Source organism: Mustela nivalis, assembly GCF_964662115.1.
Source record: "Mustela nivalis genome assembly, chromosome: 1".
Lineage (NCBI taxonomy): Eukaryota > Metazoa > Chordata > Mammalia > Carnivora > Mustelidae > Mustela > Mustela nivalis.
The window spans coordinates 159744616-159764772 of NC_139020.1; the positions used below are offsets into that span (position 1 = coordinate 159744616).

At 48.1% G+C, this 20157-nt stretch overlaps 2 long non-coding RNA genes across 3 annotated transcripts in view; both read left to right on the forward strand.

Moving 5' to 3' along the window:
- The window catches only part of LOC309872844, an 802828-nt gene that overhangs the window by 20475 nt on the left and 762196 nt on the right, over positions 1–20157 (forward strand). The gene's annotated exons all lie outside the window — the stretch shown is intronic.
- Positions 6272–13698, forward strand: LOC309844129. 2 transcript variants are annotated; one of them, XR_014300513.1, is made up of 5 exons: positions 6272–6356; positions 8936–9051; positions 12016–12153; positions 12733–13348; positions 13395–13698. It is a non-coding gene; the product is annotated as an uncharacterized lncRNA (long non-coding RNA). The 2 variants fall into 2 exon arrangements; XR_014300512.1 differs by having other exon boundaries at positions 12733–13698.

Sequence of the window (20157 nt, forward strand, 5' to 3'; positions counted from 1 at the left end):
CTTTTGCACAGCAAAGGAAACAGTGAACAAAACCAAAAGACAACTTACAGAATGGGAGAAGATATTTGCAAATGACATATCAGATAAAGGGCTAGTATCCAAAATCTATAAAGAGCTTAGCAAACTCAACACCCAAAGAACAAATAATCCAATCAAGAAATGGGCAGAGGACATAAACAGACATTTCTGCAAAGAAGACATCCAGATGGCCAACAGACACATGCTCCACATCACTCGGCATCAGGGAAATACAAATCAAAACCACAATGAGATACCACCTCACAACAGTAAGAATGGCTAAAATTAACAAGTCAAGAAATGACAGATGCTGGCGAGGATGCGGAGAGAGGGGAACCCTCCTGCACTGTTGGTGGGAATGCAAGCTTGTGCAACCACTCTGGACAACAGTGTGGAGGTTCCTCAAAAAACTGAAAATAGAGCTATCCTATGACCCAGCAATTACACTACTGGGTATATATCCTAAAGATACAAACGTAGTGTTCCGAAGGAGCACATGCACCCGAATGTTTATAGCAGCAATGTCCACAATAGCCAAACTATGGAAAGAACCTAGATGTCCATCAACAGATGAATGGATAAAGAAGATCTGGTATATATACACAATGGAATACTATGCAACCATCAAAAGAAATGAAATCTTGCCATTTGCGACGACGTGGATGAAACTAGAGGGTATTATGCTTAGCAAAATAAGCCAATCAGAGTAAGAAAATTATCATATGATCTCCCTGATATGAGGAAGTGGAGATGCAATGTGGGGGGGTGGGGGTTGGGCGGTAGGAAAAGAAAAAATGAAAGAAGATGGGATTGGGAGGGAGACAAACCATAAAAGACTCAGTCTCAAAAAACAGACTGAGGATTGCTGGGGGGAGGGGGGATGGGAGAGGGTGGTGGGAATATGGACATTGGGGAGGGTATGTGCTATGATGAGTGCTGTGAAATGTGTAAACCTGGTGATTCACAGACCTGTGCCCCTGGGGATAAAAATACGTTATATGTTTATTTAAAAAAAAAAAGAAGTCCAACCATCCTGAGAAGTCCAACCATCTCTCTCCCACACTAGAGAGGCCATGTATAGATGATCTAGTAGACAATCATACCTGAGCTCATACTTCAGTCTTTCCAGCTCAGGTTCAAGATACCTGAATGAAAAAGCCCTCTGGGAAATGAATCCTTCAGCCCCAGCTGTTCCAGCCCTGGAGCTGTCAGAATTACTCCCACCCATTCAAGTCATCCCAATTGAGGGCCTAGATATCCAGAAGCAGAAAAGACCCACTGTTCCTGTACAAATGTAAACGCATGGCCCACAGTGTTCAAGTGCATTGTAGAAAGTTGTTTCACATTACTATATTTTGGGATGGTTTCTTACACAGCAATAGGTAACTGGAACACCATTTTTTTCTCATTTCTGTTCTTCTAGACAAACCATTTTTTGTCTCCTAATCCTACACAGCTACACAGATTGTGTTCCACCAGCCAGAGTGGGAAGTTCTCCCAAATCAGTAATGGAGCCTAATTAGCCCTAGACTAAAGGCTGTTCTGAACCTAACAAAGCTTAAAAGCATGTCTCAAAAGAACTAAATTCTATCCCAGAACAAAGCCACAAAATATTTAAAGAAATACAAAACAAACAAAATCAAACACTCAAGAACATAATAATTACAATGCCTGTAATGCTATCAAAAATTACCAGGCACACAAAGAACCCAAAAGAAAAAAGAAAAAAAAAAAAAAAGCAAGGTGAAAAAGTAGTCAATAAAAACAGACCCTGAAATAACACAGATGACAGAATGATTTGACAATGGTACTAATAGGATATTTGAGGGTGCCTGGGTGGCTCAGTCTGTTAAGTATCTGCCTTTGGCTCAGGTCATGATCCCAGGCTCCTGGGATCAAGCCCCACATCAGATTCCCTGCTTCTCCTTCTACCTCCCCATGTTCTCTCTCTCTCTCTCTCTAAATAAAATCTTTTTTAGAAAGACCAAAATCAAACTTCTACAAATGAACAATACCCTGGATTAACAGCACATTTAGACACTGCAGAAGAAAAAAGGCAGGAAAAGAAGATAAGTGAATGAAGAGCAGAGAAGACAGAAATCAATTAAAATATCATACTTAAATACAGCCATTTCAATAACCATATTAAATGTGAATGTTCTGCATCCTAATTAGAAGGTAATGGTTGTCAGATTGGGTAAAAAGGCAAGGGCTAGGCCTTCTATAAGAAGTCACTTTAAAATATAAAGGCCACCAATAGATGAAAGTAAAAGAATGGAAATATATATACATAACACTCACACATACTTTTTTAAAAAGCTGGTGATTATATCAATATCATATGAAGTAGATTTCAGAACAAGGACTATTACCAGAAATTTTAAAAAAATATTTCATAATGACAAAGGTCTTAAATAATAAAAAAAAAAAACCATAAAAATACTAAATGTCAAGGCCCTAATAACACAACTTCAAAATACATGAAGCAAAACCTGATGAGCTAAAGGAGAAAATGACAAATCCACATTTACTGGTGGAGATTTCAACAACTTCTCTCAATAACTAATAGAACAAAGTAGACAGAAATTCAGTAAGGATATGGAACAGGGGTCAGCAAACAGATCAGCCTTGCTTTCATAAATAAAGTTTTCTTGGAATGCAGCCATGCATATTTATTTACATATGGTTGATGACTGATTTGATGCTATGATGCCAAAGTCAAGAGTAGCTGCAACAGAGATGGTATGACCCACAAGGACAAAAACATTACGCCCCCTGATAGAAAAGAGTTGAATGGCATTACCAAAATGACCTAATTAACATTTTTTGAACATTCTACACAAGGACATCTGAATATACATTTTTTCCAAGTACACATGGAACGTTTACTGAAACAGATTGTTTTCTGCATGATAATATAAGTCTCAATACATTTACAAGGATTCAAATATTTTCTCTGCCCACAATAGAATTAAATCAGAAGTCAATAACTAACTAAACAATACACTTCCAAATAACCCAGGAGTCAGAGAAGAAACTACAAAGGAAATTAGAAAATATTTGAATAACAGAAATGAAAATAGGACATATCAGAATTTGAGGCATGCAGATCAAATAAGACTTTCCTAGGCTGCCCGTGTATTTTAGCTCAGGGACGCCATGATCACTTAGCCACCACTGAAGATTTCTGTGGACCAAGCATCCTGCTTCTTGCTCTGGCCCAGATGCTCACCTTAACCAGTGGTTAGGTGCCACTGCCCATACTCTCCTGCTTCCTCGAATCAGTCAACTTCCCCAAAACTTAGCAGCTGAAACACCAGCCTTTCACTTTGCTCACAATTTGGTGATCAGCTGAATAGTTCTTGCGGTCTGAGTGGGCTCACTGAGCCTTTCATGTGCCTGTGGTCAGGTGGTGGCTGGATGACCTAGGACATCCTCCCTCACGTATCTGGCAGTTAGCTGGCTGTCAGCCAGGAGAAAGGGACAAGTGGGCTCCATGTCTCTCATCATTCAGCAGGCTAGCCCAGAATTTTTAACCAGAGGCCAGGTTCCATAGCAGGACAAAAGGGCAGACAAGCTCCAAAAGAGCAAACATTTTTCAAGTTTCAGCTTGGGCCACCCTTGTTACTGTTCTGTTGCCCAAAGCAGATTGAACATTGGAAATTAGATACAAGAGGTGGAGAACCAGACTCCACCTGGGAAGAGTGGCAGAGTGCTACAGATACAATAGGAAGAATTTGTGGCCATTTCTACCATCCGGGCAGGGAGCTCTTTTCAATGGGATGTCTCCCCTGTCATCACCATCCTGCAGATAGAATGACCATGACAGAGCCTTTCAAAATTCTGATATTCCCCTCACCAGTGTATTACTCAAAGTACTGGTCAACAAAATGTCCTGTGGATCCCCCTCCCCAGGGGTCATTGTTAGGGACCAGATGAGTATTTGCTGAAATCTCTCAATCTTTGCCAAAGCTCTAGTTGCAAAGGAGTCTGGAAAGGTTCTTTTCTTGCTTCCCAACATCTGCAGTTTGGGAAAGGATGGCAGAAGGCAGTGACAGAGATGCCAGCTTCTACCTCTTGACCTCGAATCCCAGCTCCCTGAAGCCATATCACCAGAAGCCTCCCACTTGCTGACTCAGGCGAGAAACAGCTATAGCCCAAACCAACCCCAATGGGAGCAAGGCAGCCCCCACCCCTTGTCCAGGCCCCTCCATCCCAAGAGCTCACACTCCCCATGTCCCAGAACTTACAATAATAATCACTTTGGTCACCAGCCCCACTGTGTTCCTCAGACTGTGCTCTGTATTCTAAATATATCATCTCTCTCAATCCCCAAAATCCCCTCCGGTGGGGGGAACACTCCATTTTAGGGAAGATAAAACCAAGGCTCCAAGAGACTAAGTCACTTCCTCACCTAAGTCACCTACGACAGAATAACCAAGCTGGAATTTGAACCTAAATCAAAGCGATAGGAAAGCCTCCTTTGCCACACAACATACCTGGCTCTCATTTCCTACCTCTGCAGTCCCTACCCGGAGGACCAGAATGCCAAGGAAGGACCACACTGACCCACTGCCTCAGCACCCAAGCTATGGATGCCTGCACTGGGTCCTGTAATCAATCAGCCCCCTACAGAGGCTCCACCAAACCCCCCTCTGTCACACCTTGGGTGAGAGGAACACATTCCTCCCTCCAAATTCCTAGAGGAAAAACAAATATGTAATTGTTGGAAATACGCTATAACAGCCAGACCTCCTCAAAGTCAGCTATGTAAATGTAGGGACATCACCAGTTCTATTCCCCCTTGCTTGCAGAACAGAGTTTTCCTAAAGAGAACCCCTGACAATAGAAGGGGAGGAGGGGCTGACGTCACCCCTCACACCTGCCCCAAGACTATATCATGTGACCCATGCCTGGCCAGTAAGAGTCCACATAATAGGTTCAGAGCTGGACAAACGACCCAATCTGAGCCAATGGCCAGTCAGTTGGGTTTTTTCCCCCCTGGAACTAATGGGAAGAGGAAGTTCTTACACCACAGGAATTGCTAAGCTTGTTAATGATGAGCGTAAAGCCACTGGAACTACCTAGCTGGCATAAAGAGAAAGCCTCCAGGGAAAGAAGCCAACACAGAGGTCCTGGAACCAGCTCTTCCTGAAACTGGATAAGTTTTCTTTTATCTTTTTCTTCTTTTCAAAGGAATGAGTTCTATTTCCAATGTCACTTGTCCTGAATTATTTTTTTTAAGATTTTATTTATTTATTTGACAGAGAGAGAGAGATCACAAGTAGGCAGAGAGACAGGCAGAGGGAGAGGGAGAAGCAGACTCCCCACTGAGCAAGGAGACCCATGTGGGCCTTAATCCCAGGACCCTTGGACCATGATCTGAGCCAAAGGCAGACACTTAACCAACTGAGCCACCCAGGTGCTCCTGGAAGAGTTTTCAATCACATAAATTGATTAGGGAATTAATTGGGTTTTTGTCACATGCTGTCAAATGATCCTGTTAAACACAATAAACTATGAAAGTCAAGTCAGGGTTCCATTTGTTTTGAAAGGCATAAACTTGGCCCCTTTCTCATCAAGTAAGCAAATAAAATCCTCCATACCCAGAACCATCATTCCAGTCATTCTGGCACCTTCCCAGGGCCTTGCCCAACCTTTTCCTGACCTGAACATTCCCCCTCCCCCCTTACACACATATACACACACAACATGGCATTTCCTTAGCAACAATGCCAGCCCCTCCCACCTCCATTGATACTCAGTCTGGCCCTCGAGTTGTCCTTCCATGAAGATGAGGTCTCCCCTCAGAGGGACACGGGCTCAGGGTGTGGGGCTGAGCAGAAACAGCCTTAGGCTGATGGTCACCAAACTGTGGATCAATGCACCTATCAGTGGAACACTTAAGAGCAAACATCCTAATATCTATGTTACTTACATATTTTGTAACATTATTCACATTGTATGTATTAGTAATGCTTGTGTAAGTCCTCATTTTAGATGACATTCAAATAGAAATTCTCCGATTGTGGGGCGCCTGGGTGGCTCAGTGGGTTAAGCCGCTGCCTTCGGCTCAGGTCATAATCTCAGGGTCCTGGGATCGAGTCCCACATCGGGCTCTCTGCTCAGCAGGGAGCCTGCTTCCTCCTCTCTCTCTGCCTACTTGTGATCTCTGTCTGTCAAATAAATAAATAAAATCTTTAAAAAAAAAAAAAAGAAAGAAATTCTCCGATTGTCTTCCCCTGTCTTTCATGTCCTCTCTGGAGACCTCAGGAGGAGTGAGTGATGGCCGGACTCTCCTTTCCATCCTGCAAGTTGTTTTCCAAACTTTCAATATTGTGAGTAAAAGGAGGGGCCCTCTGAGACACAGGGGTGGGGGGAAGGGCTGGCTGAATTACCCCATGGAAATACTGGCGTCCTGGGCTGGGGGCAGGGTGGGCCCAGTTTCCAGGAAGGGTATGGGCAGGAAGCCAGGCAGGAAGGGGCTGGGAGTTTCTGGAAGGGCAGCCTGGAGGGGCCTGGCAGGCTAGCCCATGGGCCTCACTGCACAGCATTTTCAGAGATGGGGAATCCTTGGCACTTCCGGGCACATGCCAGGGAACAGGTGGGGGAGGGAGGGCAGGAGGGTTCCTGGCTCAGAACAGGGACAGAGGCGGTAGGCACCTCCTCAGTGGGCTTCCAGGAGGGGTGGCCATGGACAGAGAGGAGAAGGTGGGCAGACCTGGAGGGGCAGTGACAGAGGCACTTGGGTCTTCCTCTGAGCCTGGCCTCACCCAACCCATGCTCAGTCTGGGTGGGGTCCTTGTAAGACATGTCCTTTCAGCCAAGAGGGTCCTTGGAGCAAAAGGGGACAGAGAGGATGGCCAGAGGGGCTTTAATTAGTTAGGGGTGGGGAGTCTGAGGATGGTGTTGTCAGGCTGGAAAGATTCCCAGGCAAAGAATCTTGTGGATGGGCAGGGAAGGAGCTTCCCCATGGCAGGGTCCCTCTCTCAGACTTCTGTGGCTCCCATGACATCTGCCCAGGAGGTCCCTCCTTGAATATATTAGTCAGGTTATAGGAAAGAAACCCAAAGTAAGAATGGTGTTAACAATATAGAAGTTCGTTATTCTGTCTCTACTAGTCTGGGCATAACCTTTCTTGGCAGATAGTGTTGGTGGCTCCATGGGCTCAGAGACCCAGGCTCCCTCTGCCTTATTGTTCCACTGTCCCTGCGTGGTCCCAGGTGGCCCATCTCCACAGCGGCCTTCCAGGCAGACGGATTGGGGGAGGGCCGAAGATGGTTCACAACCTATCCCATGACCACAGCCGGCTAAAAGGATGTGGGGATGTGATCCCAGAAGGTGGTCAGGTACTTCTGTGATGGTGGAAGGAGGAGAGAAGATACTGGGGGCCAGCTGGCAACCTATCCCAGATACCTTCAATACTCAAGGTCACATAGGAATGAACTTCTTCACCAGTGTCCTCCAGATAAGAACTTTGTTTGCCTCCAAGGGGAAGCAAACACAGGGATGGTCATTACAGGATCACATGCAGAAAGAGCTTAGGTTCCCCAACATGGACCTCTCCGCCCACAAGAGAAAACGACTCCCCAGCAGCCCCTCTGGCCTCTTGTACCCCAGCCTGGCTCCCTGTACGCTGTCCCTAAGCACAAGGAACCCCAGATATAAGCCTCTGGAATCCATATCCTCTTAGCATCTGAGGTCGAGTGGCCCCCTGTTCCATCCTTCATCCAGTCGTCTGTACAACATATCCTGAAAGCCTCCCAAGCTCTGGTCTGCCCTCAGGGGTCCTACCACCTCCAGATCCTGTGCTCCCCACCCCTCCACCTGATAGTACCTGGTTCAGGGTGGAAACGCTAGCCAAGCTGCTCCAGCAGTGGGGGGAAAAATAGAACTTCAGCAGGCAACTCCCAGACAAAGATTTGAACCTGGGGAGATGAGAGCCCTGGAGTGGCTGGGTCCAGTCATTACATGGTGGGGAACACGTTCCTGAGGGGGGACCCCATGGAGAAGAAAGCAGATGTGTGATGTCTGAGCTCCTTGAAGCAAGGGCTCCCCCAGACAGGAATTTCCAAGTAAGCCACCTGTCTCACTGCCATCAACAGCAAGTCTCCAGAAGGAAGCAGGCACCTCTCTACTTCAGGTCCAGAGCCTCCTTCAGAGCCGTCGGGGAGGCGGGATGGGGGTGCGGTAGTGGGTATGATAGGACACAGGTCAGGGTCCTCGTTCTGGCCTCGAGGCGCAGGCTACCTCAGTGGGAGGCCTGGCAAGCGTCCCCTCCTTACATCTTCACCTTGGGGTTTAAGTTGACCTTGCGTCTCCAGGAGCGGTCCTCCCTCTGAGCTGCAGGAAAGAGGGCCGATGCCCCAAAGACAGGAAGTGGTTCAAAATAGGCTGGGGGAGCCGCTGGAAAGGCCATCCAGGCAGGAAATGCTCTGGGAGTGGGGAGGAGAATGGCGGGGTTCCTTCAGCAAAACTGTCCTCTTGGAGCCCCTTCCCCCGGGCATGAGGGGCCCCTGCGTCACGGGCACACAGTCTCATGCACGGACAGGCCTCGTTGGTGACCATGCACACTCATAGATAGGAGATGCGGTGTGCACTCTGAAAAGAAGCGCAAGCTGTTACGAGGGCATAGGAGAGGGGCCTGGCCTGACACAGCAGCAAGGAAGGCCTCCCTGAGTCAGACCCAAAGGCCCTGGGGTCAGGGGTCATTGCAGCAGACACCATGCAGCGGGCCCCCACTGTCTGTGCCCACCTCCTCTGTGGCAGAAGTGGGCACACGTGAACTACATTTCCCAGAATCCATTACAACAAGGGTTAAATTAGATTCCACCAATCAGGGGCGCTCGTGTGTGATTTGGAAGTTTTGGGGTTTTCTGCTGGTAAATATGGTTGTGAAGATGATGGGTCTCGGCAGGGATGGTCCAGGCTCCGACTTCATGGGGGCTCAACCAGCAGCTGCAGCAGCTGAAGTGGCTTCTGATCCCTGGATCCCAGTTGAAAGGCTCTTCACTTGAACTAGCAGTTCCCATGGTAGGTACGGATCACCTCCTCCCCAAGGGTGGCCCAGGTGGGGCCAGGTTCTGCCATGATTTCTGCAATCATCCCGGAGGCTCCACCAGGTCCCCCAAAGTAGCACCCGAGTCCCTGTATTAAGTCTCCTGCTTAAAATGCCTGGAGTGACTTTAGTATCTCTAACTGAGACACTAGGCAGAGAACCAAAGAATGGTCCAGATGAAGTGCCTGGCAGGAGTGGGACAGCCTTGCTGCAGAGAAGGGATGCGGAGAGGCAGGGAGCCTAGTTGGGAGCTATGACAGGGTATGACAAAAGCCTGAATGAGGCAGGGGCGGTGGGATGGAGCAGAAGGGAAGGGTAAGGGTAAGAAATAAGCCGGACTTAGTAACTGTGGGCATGAAGGGCTCTCCTTGGACCAATGAGGTTCCATGACTCTTAGGAAGCAAATAAAGCAGTGTGGTGCCATGGGGAGAGCAGGGCCTTGGGGGTGCCAGGTAAGACAGCTCTGACCCCCAAGCTCATGTGGCTTATCTTCCAGCAAGGGACACAGATCAACAAGTGGATAAAATTATTTCCAAAAGTGACAAGTGCTACTGAAGAGGGTAGCTTTGGAATAAAATAGTCAATAGACCAATAAATTGGTCAAGAGATGCCTCTCAGAGGAGGGGACAGTTGGGTTGATAACTGAAGGGTGAGAAGGCAGCCATGGGAGGCTCTGAAGGAAGGACCATCCAAGCAAAGGGAATAGCCAATGCAAAGTACTCAGCTCAGGAAGGGACATGACGTGGGACGCCTGGGTGACTCAGTGAGTTAAGTGTCTGCCTTCTGCTCAGATCACAATTCCAGGGTCCTGAAATCGAGTTCCGCATCAGGCTCCTTGCTCAATGGAAAGTCTGCTTCTCCCTTTCCTCTGCCCCTCTCCCTGCCTGTGTGCATGCTCTCTCTCTTTCAAATAAATAAATAAAATCTAAAAAAAAAAAAAAAAAAAAAAAAGAGGAAGGGACGGGATGTGTCCAGGGCTCACACAGAGGCAGGATGGTTATGATAGATAAGCAAGAAAAGAAGAGAGGAGATGGGGTCCCAGAGGAAGGTTGGAAAGGGGGTAAAAACTCTGTCAACCAGAACCTTTGATTAACCAGAATGTTCCACCCTTCCTGTTCAAGCATTAATGCCATTAATTTGGCAAATGAGTGAGCCATGTGTTAAAGGGTCACCAGAAACCAGACAAATAGTAGGAAAGACGTGTAACTGGGAAGGGGACCAGAATCCAATAAAGACAGGAATCACTGGCTACCAAACACCAAACAGAGTGGGGCTAAAATCCCTGTCAGATGGAAGGAAGAGAAGAGAAGGATGGGGATGAAGGGAGAAATCTTCCAGAGGATTCCAGGTCAGATGCCAGATGAAGCAGGACTTTTCTGGTAGCAGGTGATGACCTGACCTCAACCGGCCTAACTAAAATGAGCGTTACTGACATAAGTAGCTGAAAACCCAGGCAGGAAATTAAGCCCAAATTAAGGGTTCTAAATACCATCACTATTCCCAGATTTTTCAGTTTTTAGCTCACCTTCTCTGGTGGCTTCACTCTCCTCCTGGTGGAGAGATGGCTGCCATAGTTCCAGCCCTTGTGTCTATCTGCTCAGCCTGGAGGCCGTCAGAAACAGGAATGCCTCCTGTTGACTTGGATCAGGACTGTCTCTGAGCCTATTGTGGTGGGCAGGGGAATGCAGGGCATTGGCTAGCTGTGGCTGGGGTGGCCCACCCCCAGGGCCAGCCAGGGCCAGCCCCAGGCAATCACTGGGCCCATGGTGGGGGAGGGGAGGGTTTGTTCCCAGTGGGGATGGGGTGACTTATTGAAAGAAGAGGGAATGGATGCTGGTCCACCAAGGACTTCCAACAAGAGCCACCAAAACTCTAATACCACTACTAGTCTCCACCATCATCACCATTCTTATCCACTGAGCACTGGCTCTGCCTCTGAACCCGCTGAGCACTTCACATATATTACCTTTGTCAGTGCTCCTGACCCCTTAAGGCAGGGGATCTTCATTCCCTCAGGCAACAGTTGTTTTTCAGGTACCTTCTAAGAACCTTGCCTCCGTCCCAAGTGTCAGGGACAACGCAGGTTGTGAACAAAGCAGGAAGCGTCCCCACCTTCAACCTTCCATGCTGACCTTCCAGCAAGAAGGAGCTCCATCAGCAAAGTTTGTGAAGGCTGAAAATGCCTGCGAGACACCGAATAAGGAAGGGGAGCAGGGGAGGATTTAAACAAAGAAATGAGAAGTGACGTTTGAGGAGAACTCACAATATGTGAGGAAGCGGACCTTGGTGGTATCTGAGTGGAGCACCTTCCAGGAAGAGGGAACAGGCATTGCAAGGGCCCTGGGGCAGGCCTGGGCCTGTGTGTATGAGGAGCAGAAGGAAGACCGTGCGTGGGGGGTGGAGGATGGGGGCGAATGGTAGGAAAGGAGGAGAGGAGAAAGGAGGGGAGGACTTTCCCTCTGGATGACGCAGGAGCCTGGGGAGAGTTTTGAGCAAAGGGGGGACTGGTTAAAGTGGGACCCTGTCACCTGCCCTGGGGAGAAGAGGTTGTGTTTGGAACACAAAGGACCCAGGCAGGAGGTGGGGAGCCCAGGGAGGCCTGGGACTGAGTAGCAGCAGGGGATCGGGCAAAGAGGTCAGATTGGATGCACAGTGAAGGCAGAGTGGGCTGGGTTTGTGGGCACACTGGGTAAGGGGGTGAGGGAAAGAGATGCCCATATACCCATGAGAAAACCTGGGCACAGAGGCTTAAGAAACTTGATCTGGGCTCTGACTTCACCTTGGTGGGCTGTGTGCAATCAGGGCACCTGCCTGGCTGTGGGGGCCCCTGGAGGAAGGGGCTCCCTACAGTCCAGCCAGGAGCCGAGGAGTAGAGGTTGCCCAGGCTCTCTGGAGAGAAACCCAGAGGGACAGAGAGCAGAGGCTGGTGTGTTTTTCAGGAAGGAAATCTTAGCTGCTGTAACAGTCTGGGAGTCTCGGCTCAGCCCAGCAGTCCAGCCCGCCAGGAAGCGCCCCCTCCCGCCCAGCTTGCTAGTCCCGAGGCAAACACTTTTGAGGACAGGAAGGGGAGAGGTGAGGTGAGTATCAAAGCAGCTGTGGAATTCAGGGGCGGGCCAAGCAAAGGGGTCCTTGCCATCTTAAGTGCTGCTGGTGACTTCCAAGACCCCAGACCGTGAGCAGACAGTGGGTTGGGGGTGGTGGGGGTGGGGTGACCCAACTCAAGGACCGGCTCCACAATGCATCGCATTACCCATTACCCGGGCCGGAATTCCTGCAGGACGCTTTGTTCTAGATGGCAGCCCTGCTAGGGCCATCAGGCCTGGGCCGTGGCCTGGGTGGCAGGCCAGAATGAGGCCTCAGGAAGCCCTCAGCCGGGTACGGGGCTGGGCACTGCCCCGCAGTCCTGCCAGCCCTTCTGTGGGCACCCTCCACCTCACCGGCGCCACAGCCCCCCCTGGGCCTCCCGCCCTGGAGTCGCCTGGAAACTGGGTCCGGTCCAGCCGGACAGGCTGTGTTAACTCCAGCTGGGGGCTTCGTTGAGGCCACTCCAGTTTCCTGTAGCCATGCCCACTGTCTACAACCGAGTCCACCCGTCCCGCTTCCCCCCTCCCTCACCAAGCCTCCCCCTCTTCCTGCCCTGCCCCTCTCCCTCACAGCGCAACCTGCCCTGGAATGGCAGTATGGTTCACAGTGGAAACTCTGCAGAACGGCTCCAGACTGTGTGACGTCAGGAAAGCAACTTAACCTCTCTGTGCTTCGGCTTCCTCTGCTTTACAGAAGGCCACCGGCTCCCCTGTAGATGTAATAAAGCAGGGGCATCCATGCGAGGAGAAACCCTCAGCTTTGGGGAACTGATTCAGAATCATGCCATCAGAAACATCCAGAGGAAAAGCCTGTTATGTTCAGTACTGAGTTTTGGTGTTACTTTGACTTGTGGAATTTTTTAGAACAAACAGAAAGCCAGGCACTGTTCTAAGCTTGTCGCCTGTACAGAGGCACCACCAACGGCAGCAACTTCCCACTGTGATAAAGGAGGAGGGAGACTGCACCACAGACAGGCGGACACGATGCCCAGAGGTGGGAAGTTGCAGAATTAGAATTCAACCTTGGCATTCTAGCTCCTGGTCCACGCTCATAAGCACCGCTTTGCACCCCCAAGTTCTTAGGGCTCCTGAGGTCTCATGCCTTCCCTTCCCCTGCCACCCTCAGAGGACTAAAGCCCCCATCTTTACAGAGAGAGAAGATTATTCTCCAGAACTGTGTAAGACAAGTGTGTGTGTGTGTGTGTGTGTGTATGTGAGCACACGTGTGAGTGTAGGCGGGTGTGTGTGTGTGTTTGTGTGAGCACACGTGTGAGTGTAGGCAGGTGTGTGTGTGTGAGCACATGTGTGAGTGTATTGTGTGCATGCGCATATACGTGTGAGTGTGTGCGTGTTTGAGCGGGTTGTGGGTAGAAGTGTGCAGCGTGGGTGAGAGTGTGTGCTGTGTGGCAGGTGAAGTGTGATGTGTTTGAGTGGAGGTATGGACGGCGCACACGTGGGTGTGCATAGATGTGGGGTGTGTGTGAGCGCATGGGGTGTGAGGGATGTTACGAGCGCCCTGTGCTCGCTTGCGCAGCAGCCTGGGGAGCTCCTGAGAGGAGCTAGAAAGAGGGAGTAGGGCAGGGGTGAGGCTTTGGATGTGCCTGAAAAAATTAAAGAGCAATTAGTCAAAGCTGAATTGTTTTTCTAAACTCCTAATGCAAACAACATGTGGGGCAGCGCCCAGATGGTGCCCGGGAGCCCCTGACAGGGTCCTCAGGAAACAGGTGCTCCTGGAATGTTTCCTGCCGCTGGGCTGTGGCAGGCCAGTGAGGTCGCCATGTTCTTTATTACCGTCAGGCAGGGCCCAGCTGCAGGCCTGTCCAGCTGGGTGGAAACACACGGCCGCCGGTCACAACAATGCTGGCCTCAGCTGGGACGGGCCCCACGGCTCTGCCAGGCCCCGCGTTGCCAGCCAGTATGAGGTGTGTCCTGGGCCAGGGTCGCGGGGTGCGGGAGCCGTGCTCTCTTGACTCCGTGCAACTGCCCAAGAGTAGGTCGTGAGCCTCTTTAATCTGGAAAGCTATTGCCAATTATTCTCCCAAAGTGTTGGACCAACGCACGGTACCGTCAGCAGTGGGTGCCAGGCCTTGTTTTCCTTCTACAAGCCCGGAGTACTCTCAGTCTTCTTCATTCTGGTCAGTCTGATAGAGCAGGATGGTATCTCCCAAGAAGAGGGACACAGTGATGCCCGTGTTGTAGGAAAATCATTAGGGGTGGCTAAACTGAGGATAGATTGGGGGATAACCAAGATTATGTTCAGTCACACACACACACACACACACACACACACACACACACAGAGTGTGTGCTTCAGTGACTTAAATAAGGGTGTACTTATCTCACATAAGGGGAAATCCAAATGCTGTCCAGTGTGTGGAGGACGCCTGGGCTGAAATCTCTGTGAATCTCTTTCCTTATTGTCACAAGATGGATGCTGTCATTCCAGCAAGGGAATGAGGGAAGAGGGAAGAACGAGGACGGGTTAGAGCTGAGTCCATCTCTTTTCATCAGGAAAGAAAAGCCCTCCTCAAAGTGACCCCAGCTGATTATCTGCTACTCTTTTACAGGCAGAGGGTGGGGATGGATGTTGGGCAGCTGACCACTGGTGTCTGCCATGATGGGTTCCAGTATACCAGCTGCCAGACATTGTTGCTGTGGGTCAGCCTGGGCCCTGCCCCACCTGGCCCCGCTCAAATGAGCCTCCAGCCACCGACTGACAGCATGGTGGGTCCTGCAACCAGCAAGAGTTCAGTCTGGAATAATACCAGGAGCTTCTTTCCAGCTCAAGGTATGCCTCAAAAATTGTTTCCAAGCTTCTGGTGAGGGATACAAGGCCACTTCCTGCCCAGTGTGGGAGCCAGTTGGTTGGGTCTCAGGCTTCTAGAACATTTCATTTGCCTTGATCTCTGACATGGAAAGGAAGTCTAACCTTGTGCCCAGGAGACACACTGGCTCCCACCAGCCCTTTCCCAGCATGGAATCCTGCCTTGAACACCCATCCTGGCTGTACCAAGTGAATAACAAGCTGCTTCTCCGAGCATCTTCTCTGCCTGTCCATCCCTCCCTCTTTCTCGTGGCTTCCTGATACTTCCTGGATACTGCATGAGCTACGGCTGTCCTGCCATTGCCCCCAGACTCTGGGCCCAGCCACACAGTCCCAGAATGCCATGATTCTTTCAGAAATATTTTTTTAATCAGAAGAGTATGGGGCTTCTGGGTGGCTTCATTGGTTAAGCATCCAACTCTTGATTTCAGCTCAGGTCACGATCTCAGGGTCATGAGATCCAGCCCCGCATGAGGCTCCACGCTCAGCCTGAAGCCTGCTTGAGATTCCCTCTTCCTCTCCCTCTGCCCCTCTCCTACTCACTCACGTGCTTATGCTCTCTCACTCTCTCTCTCAAAAAAAAAAAAGTGCATGGTAGGAAGAGGTGCCCGGGGGTCTCAGTCAGTGGAGTGTGTGCGACTCTTGATCTTAGGGTCGTGAATTTAAGCCCCATGTTTACTTAAAAAATAAAAGAGTACATGGGAGTTCCACTTCCAGCAAAATGACAGTGGGCAATAGGCAACCATCATTCTAATAATAGCTGGCACACCGCGCTTACTATATCTAGACACCATTCTAAACATTTTATATGTTTGTTCATAGTGATCCTCTGTGGTGGGAATATGAGTCTTTCATTTTTCAGATGAGAAAATTGAGGCACAGAAAGGATAAGTAGCCTGCCCAAGTCACACAATTATGAGTAGCTTAGTATTTCCTAGAATTGGATAAAGTCTAATAAACATTCCTTTCAATGCACTGCAGATCTTGTAGGAAGAAAGGAGAGAATGGAGGGAGGGAGAGAAGGAGGGAGGGAGGGAGGGAGGAAGGCAGAGGGAAATTCCTAAGGCTCAAAAGTGAAGGAGTATCAAAAAGGGAAGAAAGAGCGACTTCACAGTGGAGACGCCTGACAAGCATGACCAGGTGCTCAAGGTCAACACCCACAGTGACAGACCATGCTGACAGCACACTCCCATGATCTGACATGATGAGAATGACCCTCTACCCCTGAGGTCTTCCTCCCCCAAATCACTAACATCTTCCAATAAAATTGCAGCGCTTACACAGAGAGATCCCATACTTCCCCACCCAGTTCCCCTTATTAGTAGTATTTTCCATGAGTGTGGTACTTTTGTTACAATTAATGAATAACACTGACATTATTATTTTAATTAATAATTATTAACTAATTAATTATTAACATTATTATGAACTCAAATCCATACTTTATTCGGATGTCCTTAGTTTTACCTAATGTCCTTTTTCGTCCCAGGACCCCATCCAGGGTGCCTGTGTTATTTAACCCTCTCCTTAAGCTCCTTTTGGCTATACCAGTTTCTCGCTTGCTGAAAATAAACAGTGGGGTTTGACAGATCAATAGATTGATCGATCAATAGATCCACTTATGATCTATAGTGTTTTCCAATTTCCACAGCCCATTTCAAGCTGCCAATGAGATGTCACTCGACCAATTGCTAGCCCACAAATCAACTCTTGCAAGCTGACAGGAGCTGGCTCGGGCTCACCGCTGCCTCAGCACCAAGTGAAGAAAGAGTTACAAGAAAGAATTACAAGAATGAAAGAGTGTCCACCATATTAAATGCTGTTGACCTGCCAAATTAGATAAGGACCTCTGCAATGATGGATATAACATTTTTTTTCTTTTTTTAGTGATCTCTTCCCCTAACACGGGGCTAGAACTCATGACCCTGAGATCAAGAGTCACACGCTCCACCAACTGAGTCAACCAGGCGCCCTGGATGTGTATGACATTTTGCCACACAAAAATGTTAAATCTAGTTCAGACAAGAGGCAAAAATAATATGACTTCATACCCTGTTTGTAAAGTCAAGTTCTCCCTGTGCAACCTATTAACTAGACAGTGAAAGAGAATCAACTGTCTAGCTTGTTTATTTTCAACTTCTCCTCTTTCTTAGTATATGTGTTAAGGCTACAATTTTCCCTCCAAGCATGGCTTTAACTGCATTCCACACATTTTTTTTTAAAGATTTTATTTATTTATTTGACAGACAGAGATCACAAGTAGGCAGAGAGGCAGGCAGAGAGAGAGAGAGAGAAGCAGGCTCCCCGCCGAACAGAGCGCCCGATGTGGGACTCGATCCCAGGACCCTGAGATCATGACCTGAGCCGAAGGCAGCGGCTTAACCCACTGAGCCACCCAGGCACCCCATCATTCCACACATTTTAACATGTGATATTTTAATCATCATTCATTCAAAACATATTTTTAATTGCCATCCTGGTTTTTTTTCTTCTGGCCCTTAGGGTTTTTGTGGTTTTTGAGTATTGTTTAATTTCCAAATATGTGAAGATTTTTTTATAACTTTTTAAGATATTTTTAAAGATAATCTTTATTTATAACTTAATTATCTTGTGGTCAGAAAACATAGTCTATTTTATTTCAGTTCTTTGAGGCTTTTTGAGATTTGCTTTCCAGTAAAATACATTTTTGGTAAATCTCCAATGTGTGCTGGAAAACAATGTCTATTCTAAAGTAGTTGTGTTCAATGTACTGTATATGTCCAGGAGGTCAAATTTGCTGACCATGTTATTTGAATCCTCTATATCCTTACTGATTTTTCCCCTGCTTATTCTATAAGTTACTGAGAGAGGTCAGAGTGGTATTAACATCTCACAGGTGATATTAACATCTCACACTGAAATTGTGGACGTGTCCATTTCTCCTCATCTGTTTTCCATCATTTATTGCTTCTTTTGGTTTTCAATCATATGGTCTCCTCTGTGCCTATGCCTAACTACTTTTACTATGTACTTGACATTAAAATCTTTTTTTCTTTAGGGGCACCTGGGTGGCTCAGTCCGTTAAGCATCTGCCTTCAGCTCCTGGTTATGACCAGGATCTTGAGCTCAAGCCCCACATCCGGATCCCGGCTCATCAGGGGATCCTCTGCTGCTCCCCCTGCTTATTCTCTGGATCGCTCTCTCCCTCTCTGTGTCAAATAAATAATAAAATAAGATCTTTTTTTAAATGTTTATTTATTTATTTGAGAGAGAGATAGCATGCAGTGGGAAGAGGCAGAGGCAGAGGGAAAGAGAGAGTCTCAAGCAGACCTGAGCTGAGTATGGAGCCCCACGTGGGTCTTGATCTCAAGACCCTGAAATCACTACCTGAGCCAAAACCAAGAGTCAGACGTTTAACCAGCTGTGCCACCCAGGTGCCCCTGGATACTTAAATCTTCAACATTGTTTGTAGAAATAATTTGGGGTCTAGAATGTTATTGTGTTCCTCCAGAAAGATATTGAAACCTTTCTCCCAAAAGGCATGAAAGGGGTTAAACATCCCCAGAAAGGCACTGCTAGTTCCTTAGGCGCTAAATCCGAAGTCCAGTTTTAGGGTTTGAGATCCTTTGGCACTGAGGAGCAGTTCCTGCCAGGAATAGTCTAAGCCCACCTCCACTTCTCCCTTACTCCCAGGGCATACTGCTTCAGGATCCTGACTTAGAGCCCAAGCAGTAGATCGGCTCTCACCAACTTTTCTCTTCCTAGCCCCACCAACTATCTAGAACAGTGGCTCGGGTCTTAGCTACCTCTTCTGCAATTGGAAAACACCCTCATGGAAAAGTGGTCCCAAATGCTGAACTCACTTTTCTGATTTTTTACTTTATATTTTGTGCTGGCCCAGCAACACTTCACAGTGCTGGTAGCTCTCTGATGCTTTCAAGCAGGCATTTTGTTCTGTTTTGGGTGGTCCAGTTTTTCTAATTGTCTTCTGTGAAAAGGTGGGGACTGATCACTTAGTCATCTTTAAAAAAATCAGAACACTTACCTCCTTCTTTAGAGGAAAAAGCCATGACTTTCTCTCTCTCTCTCTTTTTTTAAAGATTTTATTTATTTATTTGACAGATAGGGAGTGATTACAAGTAGGCAGAGAGGCAGGCAGAGAGAAGGGGGGAAGCAAACTCCCTGCTGAGCAGAGAGCCCGATGTGGGGCTCAATCCCAGGACCCTGAGACCATGACCCGAGCCGAAGACAGAGGCTTTAACCCACTGAGCCACCCAGGCGCCCCAAGCCATGACTTTCTATTCCATAGATGTACCCTATCCTAATTGCCAAAGAGATTTCTTACATGATGTAATAACACCACTGATAAGAATTTGTGGGAAGGGCATTTCCTCTTAAGGCTTTTAATGGCATCTAGAACAGAACTAGCAACTACCAAAATGCTAATGCATGATTCTGTTTACACACACACACACATTTTAAGCCAGTGTCATCTTCCATTCTAACAAACTACAGCTACCACTAAACCCCTTGAGCATGTAGGCAAGATGGAAATAGCACTGCCACTTGGTGACAGCATGTCTTCATCATGGGCAAGGTAGCTAAAATGGAAACAAAATTCTGAAAGCCGGTCACTGGGAAGGACAGTGTCACTACAAGAGGTTTGAGAGCCAAACCTCTACCTCAAAATATGACAGGGAAAGAAAGATACAGAAGATGGATTCTGGAGCTCTGCTGACAAAGAAAGACTCAGCAACCCCCACCCTTGGCCCCGGCCAGCACCTTCTCTTCTTTACACCCTAAGCCCCAGCTCAGTCCATTTGCCCACTATCTTCACCCCTTAGGGAGGGAACAATTTCTTTGTAACTGAAACTGTAAGAGCTTAGGAGAAATCTTGGTCAATATTTGAGCCATTTCCTTACATTCAGCCTCATTCAAGGTCCCTCTTCTTCACTGTATTGTCCTAACCAACTTTCCCACTGATGTAAATACTATTTCTAGTTCTTGTCCTAACAATCAGAGAAATTCTGTGTTGGAATCACTATTGGGAAATCTCCAGTGACCTTTCACGCTAAAAAAAGAGGAAGGGGAAATTCAGAGACTTTACCGGCTTGCCCAAAGTCACAGCCATTGGACACAGAGCCAGGGTAGAACGGTCGCCTCGCCACTTCTTGCCACTCTCCACGTTGCCTCTT